The sequence below is a fragment of the Aulonocara stuartgranti genome, assembly GCF_965226115.1.
Source record: "Aulonocara stuartgranti genome assembly, chromosome: 18".
Classification (NCBI taxonomy): Eukaryota; Metazoa; Chordata; class Actinopteri; order Cichliformes; family Cichlidae; genus Aulonocara; species Aulonocara stuartgranti.
The window spans coordinates 25,324,272-25,334,644 of NC_138954.1; the positions used below are offsets into that span (position 1 = coordinate 25,324,272).

General features: G+C 40.2%; 1 protein-coding gene across 1 annotated transcript in view; it reads left to right on the top strand.

Annotated features, from left to right (window-relative positions):
• Nucleotides 1–6,998, top strand: part of mfsd8l2 (major facilitator superfamily domain containing 8-like 2) — a 34,043-nt gene extending 27,045 nt beyond the window's left edge. Inside the window, exon 15 of the transcript XR_014272618.1 lies at nucleotides 6,725–6,998. The gene's annotated coding sequence lies outside the window, so the exon portion shown is untranslated. The remainder of the gene's footprint in view (nucleotides 1–6,724) is intronic.
• The last annotated feature ends 3,375 nt before the right edge of the window (nucleotides 6,999–10,373 follow it).

Genomic DNA, 10,373 nt, shown 5'->3' on the forward strand with positions numbered 1-10,373 from the left:
AGCTATATGAATGTTTGTGCTTTGGTCAGTAACACTGGACAAGACCTACTACACTAATAAAGTTTTTTTTGAAACCAGGAAGGAAAGCCAGCAAAAACGCTGACTGTGCATGTAAGTGTCTGAGGATCAATGCTCTGTCGTCACAGCATTTGAAATGTGCATTTGATAGAGCTTTCTTGTCATTTCTTTAAGTCGTCTTCAGGAATAGTTCTTGAAGCTCTTCTTTGGATGTTTCTGCCTTTTGTTCTGTTCTCTGTCAACATGATCCCACACTGCTTCAGCAATGTTGTGCTCTGGTTCTGTGGAGGAGAAGGCATGATTGATACGCACTGGCAGTGTGTTTGGGGTCATCTTCATGCTGAAAAATGAAGCCACCGTGGATCATATGCTTTCCACATGGTTCTGCATATTAGATCAGATTCAGACTGTATGTTTCTGTGTTTGTAATTAGATCAATAACAAATCCAACATCTAACGCCATCATAAAAATGAGTAAAAAAGCAGCCAATTTGCAAAGAAAAACTCTGAAAGAACTATTTTTGCAAAATTAGAAGAAAGTCTGGCTCTCCGGAAATATTATATAAAGAATAGAGGAACAGCTCAAGATTTTTGCACAGTACAATATATTAAAGCTTAGAAAAAAAACTGCAGTGAAATGATTAGTGTCAAAGAATCGATATTTCTTCTTGATAAATTGGAAATAGAAAACTCTAGATCCTGTTGCTATCTGTGCACAGACACAGGAATCTTCCAGGACTGGTGATGTTATTTTCTGGACAGCTGACTGATCTCTAATCTGGAACACAACCTGCTGCCAAGAAGGTTAAACCTGGAGCTTAAGTTACCATGGCGATGTACCCTGGTAAGAGGTGAACGCTGAAAACCCAGGGTTAATCCCAAAGATACTCAGATAAGTCGTGTTTTTTTAAGAAATCTTTAAATAAAAAACAATGTAACTCTTTTCTCTGCTCAGTCTCAAAGGAGGTCGACTGCTGTGGTGGCGGGAGGCTGAGGTGAACGACTTCAGTCCCTCGTTCCTGTCGCCTTTGCTTCTCGTGGGAGCTGCAAACTTGCAATTAGTTGTTCCACAGAGCCACTGCACTAATACAAGTTAATCCACAGGTGAAAAGTTACTCATTAAAAGTGGCCTCTTCAAATAAAACCCTGTAAAGTTCAGCGCTCAGCCGCTTTAGCAAATTTCTGACCTTCTCTTAGCTTTTATTGTAGCACACTGGCAGCTACGTGTCTGCAGGCGCGCTAGGGGCACCGTTAGGTTGTAATTAGACGGTGCTTTGAGCTAAATGCTAAAAACAGTAAGAAGAACGCTAACATGCTGCAGGTATCATGTTTTCCAGATTCACCAGCTTGGTTTAGTGTGCTACCGTGTTAGCATTTGTTAATTAATGCTAAGCACAAACCGCTGAATGCTATTACATTTGCAGGTCATAAACTAAAGGACATGTTGGACTAAAGTAATGAGTATCAGCTGCCTTGTCCTTGAATAATTTCAACACAACGGTGTTAGGGCACAATACAACATTCATCAGGGGATATTTTCTAGTAATAAAAACTATTTGTTAAACTTAAGATCCGTTCAAGCATCTAGGCCCTCGAGATGATTATTTATCACTGTAAAATCAATTATTTCATATAAATCTTCCACTTTGATCACTAGATTATTAGTTTAAGTGACTGCAGTGAATTCTCCCCACAAAATTTATTTTAATTGGAAGCAACACACTGATAGTTTTGTTCCCTTTCAGCTGATTTACACTGTGGATAATTTTATTGGTGTTCATACTCTCCCAAGGGTATCCTTGTCCCTCTTTCACAGGGAGGTTATAGGTCACGCTCAGTATTTTGACTCAACTTGTAAAAAGAAAAATGTTCCGTGTCTTTTCTGATCACCTTTCCTTGACTTGAGGTCAGTAAAAAATCTGAATGTTTAAGAACTTTGAATGCCGTGGCTGTCTTTCTCCGAGGATCCAACTGCACTTTAACCAGGATTAATTATGCAGCAGCAGATGTAGTTAAGAGCGGTTTTCCAAAGCGCTTCACACAAGGCTTTATAACAAGCACGTTATAGTGTGTGAAAAATGGAAGCGTGGAAAAAGCAATTGTAATTTACATTAGCTGCATCCCTTGTGGGCCATGCTGATCATTTCCACTCACAGGTCACTTCACTCCTCACAGATTTTGGTCCACATTGACCTGATACCATCACACAGTTGCTGCAGATTTGTCAGCTGGAGAAACATGAAGTGAATCTCCTGTTTCGTCACATCCCAAAGCTGCTCTATTGGTCTGATATCTGGTGCCTGTGAAGACCATCTGACTACAGTGAACCCATTGTCATGTTCAAGAAAGCAGTTTGAGATGATTACTTTTTGACATGGTGCATTATCGTGCTGGAAGTACTCAGTGTACCCACAAGTGTGCCCATAAGATGGGTAAATTGTGGCCACAAACACAAACTGCAGACAGCAACAATGCTCAAGAAGATATCCTCCACACTATCACACCAGCAGCATGCTTTCATGTTGTTTAGACTAAAGTTTGAACCTGCCATCCAAAAGTGTAAGAAATCAAGTCGCATCAAACCAGGCAACAGTTTTCCAATCTTTAATGACCAGTTGTGAATTAGAGCCTCAGATTTCTGTGTGGTCTTCTGCTGCTGTAGCCCATCTGCTATGCTCTTCTGCATACCTTAGTTGCAACGAGTAGTTATTTGAGTTACTGCTGCCTTCCTGTTAGCTCAAAAACATCTTTCCATTCTGCTCCCACATTAACATTACATTCACGGGTATCTGATCTTTTTTTGGACTATTCTCTCTAAACCGTGGAGATAGTTGTGCGTTCAAAATTAGTTAAATCCCCTTTCTTCCTCTAAAGATTTGATTTCAAGATCGGGATTTGTGAGATTTGAACTTCAGCGGGTCATCTTGACCCTGTCTCGTGCCTAAATGTACTGATGTGCTGCCGTGATTAAGGATTTGTGGACTGTCAAAAGTGACTTTAACGCCGACTGTTCTGACAGTCCTGTTTATTGCACTCCCTGGTCAGGTTAGCCAATCTCTGCACATTAGAATGAACATAATCAACATGGTCAACGTTTTTATTGGGTGTTATTTCAAAATATTATAGATTCGAACCCCCCCAATCCCTATGGGGTTTGCTAAATTATATTTATCTAGAACTCCTCTCTGTCTCTAAATGTTGGAGAATTCTGTGTAGGATTAAAAGTGTCTAATGTGGACCGTCTATTTCAACTTTCTGGACTGCTGTATTTTGCCTATGACTGGCAGTTTCAAGTGGACATCTGCCAAACAGTTTATAGAAACTCTGCCCTTGGTGTCAAAATTTTAGAAATTTGGCCATAAGTGACATTTATGGTGTTGTCAACCCACCTGAGGTTTACTTTTCCCACTTCTGGTGATATTCCTCCCTCGAACATTTGTAATTACCCTCTGGTGGTGTGGTCAAGTGGGTGCTATAAGAAACAAAAGCTCAGGACAGAACAGTTATCAGGTCTCTATATAATGGACCACTCTGCTGCGATAATACCCAAATGTTATTTTCCTCATGAAATGGCACTAATTATATCAGAAACAATTCCTGGAAATCTGGCTTGGTGCTCATGTTGTTAAAACCAACATTTGCTATGTGTGTGTGTGTTTTTTTTTAGGTAACTTGCGAGTAATGTGAATAATAAGAGAGAATTTGTCTGTGTTAAAGGGTCCTTTTTTTAAGATGAGTGCAATCAGTGACTGTCAAATAAAACACTTCAAAGCTGAATTAACTGAGGTGTTTCGGCCTCCGTTTCATAACCATCCAGCATTTTCTAATCAAATCGCTTTCATCAAGAGCTCATCTAGTTGTTGCAAACTATGTTAATGTGTTAAAACGAGCAAAAGGATCCACCAATGTGGTTGCAATCAGCACAGACTTTCATTACTGTATGTTGGCGAATAATGGGAAGGCGCAGCAGAGGAAAAACAAGCCAGCAACAGAAGAAAAAAAAAATCTCCCTTCTAATTAAATCAAGCGTACTCTTCACTTCACTAAACTTCCAGATCTTGTTTTGATCCCGTGGTGGCCGCTGGTAACCTGCACAGGATGTCTGAAAAATAAAGTCCCTGAATTAGATTAAACTCTGCTTCTCGCAGTTTACATCAGCGTCCTTAAATGGAAATCACTCGAGCGAAAGGTTCGGTTTGCTTTAACATGTGTTTCTCATGCGTTTATCTTTGTGTTCAGTCTGAGGATATGGAAGTCAGTCATTCATCAAGTCTCCAATCATCTACGTAAGCTGTCAAACAGTTCTAGCGCTCAAAGTGACGAACCCGGCGTTCAAGGCTGGATTATACGTGGGAAATGTAGTTCACGTTATTTTACACCCAGACAGAAGATGACAGGGAATAAATGAACACAATGTTACAATTTTTAATGGGATTCTGATTTACTTAATTTTGTCAAACCTTTTTATTTTTAATGTTTAGCTGTACGTTTTCACTCATGACTACCAGACTGTCTATTCTTTACAACACTTTTGTGTCAGTACTTGAGTCGTCTTCTTCCACTTCCTGTTGTTTGACTGTTTCTTTGCTGCTCTGCAGGTTGTGCTCATGTGTCTCATATTTGCAGAAAAAAACCCCTGCATTTCAATGTAACTCCTACAGCCTGCTAATACATTTATTAAATTAAAATGTTTTGTTCCTACTGACCTTCATCGGGCATAATGGGAATATCTGTGTATTCCCACACATCCACCGGAAAACCTTCAATCATCCAGTTAGAGGTTACTGCCTAATAAACCCAATAAACATCATGTGATGTGATTAGTCGGGTGATGATATTAGCAGAAACATCAATGTGAGTAATTGTGAGTCACATTTATACAAGTTTAAAAATCTTCTTCATAACTACAAAAACCATCATCGCAAAAATCAACACCTCACAATGGATCAGGCAGAAATAAGAATATTAGATTAGTTATAACATCTTACAAATAGTATGAAATGATCAATATAATGAACATGATGCCAGGTATCATTCACAAATTAGTACAACTGCTACGGTACAGTTGATTACATCAACTACTCAAGAATAAGTGCCGAATATCGAGACCAATGCAAACATAAGTCAGGTGATACATGGGGACAGGGCTGGACTGGTGATCTGGCATTTGCCTGGTGGGCCGATGCACTTTTAGGACCATTGATCAATTGAAGGGCCACTATGCGCTGGCCTTGTATGCACTGATAATAGCCCATTCGTTCATTTTCATTACTGGCACTGGATTGGCCAATCAAATCTCTTAACGAGCTGGCCCCTCCCCTACCTTTACCGCACTCATGCACCTAATGGAACAGAGTAGAAGAGGTGGTTGATAAATATAGACAAACAACAGCAAAAAAGGTGGAGCTGAAAAGCAAAGAGATAAACTAAACTAAAAATAGATGCAGCAAAATGTTTCGAATGAACCTGCATTGATAGCTGTTGGGGCTGCAGCTGCTGCGCCGTCAACAGTACTACCAGAAACAACTAGAAACAGGCCCTGCAGTCACAGGAGGCTGCTGTTGTTACAGTTAGCTGCAAGGAAGAGATGGGGGTAGGATAATAGATGGAGTGATATCATAAGGAAGAGAGGGGATTTAGGTAAAACGAATGGCTACTTTGACCATGAGCCACTGCTAATAGCTAAAATGTAGCTTTTAATGCTGCAGTGAGATGGTCCAGTGTCCATGGGAACATAATTTTGGCACATATTTAACCTCATACATTTGGAGACGAATAAGGAGAAGTGCAATCCTGAGTCATCTTAAACACTACAGTATGTTTTACTCTAAAATTGATGATTTAGAAAGGCAGATGTAGCCACTATGATGCCACCTAACTGGTTTTGAACTTCACATTTTTGACCACCAACGTGATGCTTTTTAGAACTCGAAGTTTTTAGTCGTGACTCATCAGCCAACGCTCTCCTGCATGGTTAGCGATATACGTCCATGAACTGCATGGGTGCAATGCACACACACACAAACACACATATCAGCTATTAGTGCTAAGACTGACTCTATTTTAATGGATGTGGTGGAGCACACCAGTCGATTCCCGCTGCCTGTGTTCTGTTGGTCAATGCAGCCACGCCCACTAAATCAATAATCCAGGTGGAGGAGTTAAAAAGAAGAATAAAAGAAAGAAAATCACCGCACTCATAGTTGTTATGAAGGGGAAGCTATCCATGGAGATCTACGCTGTAAAAATGCTTTTAATGGTTAAAAGTTGGACATTTTAACATGGGAGTCTATTGGGAGTGACTCTTTTTTAGGAGACAGCCTCAAGCTTTGGGTTTATTTTTCAGTTCTTGTCTCTTGGTCTGGATAAAAGCATCAGCCCACTGAATCAAATATGAAAAGCTTAATGTCCAACCAGATGATGTAGATACAAGTGGCAGATTCCAGCGTACAGTTACTTGCAGTGACCTCCAAGATCAGTGGCACCGGCTTGTTCTGTGATTAGTAGATTGACATCGTTCCCCCCACTGACCCTGTTGCAAAGACTACAAAGCTTTGTGTTGTTACTGAGAGGAATATTGCTGACTGAAAGCTGCTTCTGAGCCCTCACAGGTCCTTGAGCTCTCTGAAGTTCACTCTTGTTTTACCTTCAGTTTCTCTCACCTTTTTTGGCACACCGACAATGGATTTCTTTTTTTTTTTTCCAGGCAGTGTTTCCACGGGTACCCCAGTTGTTTTGCTGTCCACGGTTTCAGCTACCTGGGGAAAGATATAAATGGCTGCTGGGCAAAACAGAAGCGCTTTCCTCTTCCTGTTCAGGTAGCACAATAAAGCCTTCATTATCTCAGGAGACTTCAGTGCCCGTTAGAAAGACAAGTGAATAGTTAAAAGGAGGCTTATAGATGTTATTAATTTATAGCCACTACACCGTCGAGTGACATTTACTACATAAAGTTGAAGTTAAAATAGAAATCTTGCCTAGTTCCTAATCAGCATTTACCATTTATCAAGATGAATATAACAAGGTATTTTTAAAAAAATGTGACTACAGAGCTCCAAATGTTAACAATTTCTCAAAATCTTCACATATGAAAAGCATCTTTACCTCCTCCAACACATGTCTGTACGCACAGTCTGGCTTGTGTTGTCTCAGTTACTGTTTCTCCTTCTGATTGTTTATACCAAAACCAGCAGGAAAGTCTCCGCTTCTCCTGGCCTCCTAAAATCTGATTACAGAGTCTGTATTCCTGCCAATACTTTGATGACAAGAAGACAAGAAAACATGGTTTTTTAGACTCTTATGGGGGGGAAACAGACAGTGTCTGCTTTTGCAGCATTGTTCAGAGAAACTTGTAAGCTATCAACAGTTAGCATCAAGATGTCCTCCAGACTGGCCATCGCTGATATATTTCATTCAGTAAACTGAAAGAATAAACAGCAGGCGCTGCTACTGGACTGAATATCTGCCATAAATATTTCATTTTAAAGATGTGAATTAGTTTAATTGGGTTCACTGAGACAGATTTAACAGGTTTTCTGGGATATTACTAATTGGACTTTCCTTTAATAACAAAAAAATACATCATTAACTGTGAGCATGTCTTGCATTATGCTTTTTAACTTATTAGGACTGATTAGATTAGTTAGTTGACCTATACACGCACACATCTGTACGATGATTTTTAAAGAGATGGCTCTTTTAAGACTACGGCGTCTGTGCAAAAGTCTCGAGCCGCTCCTCATTCCTCTGTGTTTCGCTAAAAGAATGTGAAAGAGGTGCAATAAATCTGTGCAAACATATAATATATAAAGAAAAACAGAGTTTGCCATTCCAACAAACTTGAGAGTCAATATTTGGTATCATCACCTTTATACTTCAACACAGCCTGAACTCTCTCAGGCAGCTTTCTTGTCATTTCTTCCAGTAGTCTTCAGGAATACTCCTCCAGGCTTCTTCAAGGACATTTAAAGCTCTTCTTTAGACGTTGGCTGCTTTTTGTTCTGTTCTCTGTGAAGATGATCTCACACTGCTTCAGTATTGTTGAGGTTTGGGTTTTGGGGAGGCCAATCTATGACTAGGTCTTGATGCATGTTCAATCATCCAGGTAAGTAAGTCCCAAAAGGTTGACTCTGTTCATCTGGACCAGATGTATTACATGGTCAATCAAAATTTTGATGGTACTTTTTTATGCATTGAATCATACCTGTTATTAACCCCTGTCTCTCTTCCACAGCAAGTCTTCTATCCTGTCTTCCTTCTCTCACCCCAACCGGTCGCAGCAGGTGGCCCCGCCCCTCCCTGAGCCTGGTTCTGCCGGAGGTTTCTTCCTGTTAAAAGAGAGTTTTTCCTTCCCACTGTCGCCGAAGTGCTTGCTCATAGGGGGTCATATGATTGTTGGGTTTTTCTCTGTATGTATTATTGTAGGGTCTACCTTATAATATAAAGCGCCTTGAGGCAACTGTTGTTGTGATTTGGTGCTATATAAATAAAATTGAATTGGATTGAATTTTATGTTCACAATTCCATGAGTTTCTCCAGCAGCACTGGCTGAAATGCAGATCCAAACCAGAAGCTTCTCAGTGTTTTACAGATTGCTGTAGACCAAGGATGGGGGAACTCCAGGCCTCAAGGGCCGGTGTCCTGCAGGTTTTAGATGTGTCCTTGATCGAACATAGATCATTTAAATGACTAAATTATGTCCTCAACAGGTCTTGAAGTTCTCCAGAGGTCTGGTAATGAACTAATCATTTCATTCAGGTGTGCTGACCCAGGATGGTATCTAAAGCCTGCAGGACACCAGCCCTTGAGGCCTGGAGTTCCCCACCCCTGCTTTAGACACTCGCTGTTGTACTGTTTCTTGACCTCCATCATACATGTTGACAATGCAGTCCACTATTTCTGTAATTTGGCATACCTCAGCATTTTCTCTTTGCTTTCCTTCTTAAAGAACATCTTCTTGACAGCCACTATGACTTTCAGAGACTTTTTATGAGCTCTAGATGTTGTTTTAGGACACACTGCACACCACGCAGAGGTATAGGAGTTTTCATCTCTTTGAGAATCACCTTGTTGGTGCAAAAATGCCATTTTATGCCCGTCAAACTGTGCTGTCTTTGGCATTTCTCATAGATTCAACAAAACAAATGGGCACAAATGATGTCTTTTTACAACAGGCTGCTAAGAAAGCACCTAAAGATACCATTTAAAACGGGTTCTTTGCCAAGTGTGTACATAAAACTGGTTCAAACTTTTAGTTAGGTGCCTTTTTATGCTTGGATGAGTGATAGGTCAGAGTTAAATGGGTTAAAAAATATCGAAACATTCCTCTTAACATGGTCAGGCAGAAGGAGTGCACTGAAAATGAGTGAAAAAGCAGCCAATGTCCAAATAATAACATTGAAAGACCTTCAGGCATCCTGGAGAACTACTGCTCAAGACAAGAAAGTCTGGCTCCTTGGCAGGAAAATATGGAGAAATGAATGGTGGCTCAAAACGTCTTGAACAGGTCGTATTGTTGGTATTTTCTTCCTGGTCCAAAGTGTATGCTGTAATAATATATTTGCTTGTTGGTTTGTGCCTCTAAAGGGACACATAAGGCTATGTAGTGCATGATCACAACAAACAGAAGACTGAAAAATACCAAGCAGCTGTGGCACAAATGCAAAGATCATCATGATTAGTCTGCGTGAACATGACGACATCTGCCAGCCTAAAACGTATAGCCCACTGTCAAGTGAAAACAAACATGCACTACATGCTAGAGCGAAGCAGGAGCTGATTTAAATAATTTCCAGGGATTTGTGTAAAAACATGAATCCTGCCCCTGTGGATTCCCAAGAAGAAGAAGGACAAATTTATTGTATTTTACTCTTTCCACTTTGCCTTCTGGCTGTATAGTTTATTTTTTAAGGGTGGGAAATTTACATATTCATTAGCATAGTGAAAAGCTCATTTACATGTTTTAGTGAAGTCTGCTTTTGAGTTTGTTGTGCTCGTTCATTTATCCGCAGCGCCCGAGTCAGTCTGGCTGAGATTCGGGAATCGCATTTACAGTCGGACACTCCTTCACAGAGGAAAAAAAATTGTGCAAATGATGCAGCAAAACAATCTCTGCGCGTGTTATGAAATGCTCAATGCAATACCACGCTTTATTGCAATATAAAGGGCTAAACATTTGGGATTAAATCATCCACTAGAGTGGTAGTGAAAAATGAAGGCTTTCTTTCTTTCTTTCTTTCTTTCTTTCTTTCTTTCTTTAGCGCTTCGTCAAGACTTGCAGGACAAGGTGTTGTTTAGCAAAGAACAAATCCTGAAGTCCCTCTTCTTCATGCTTTTCTCTCGACTTTTCATTATCC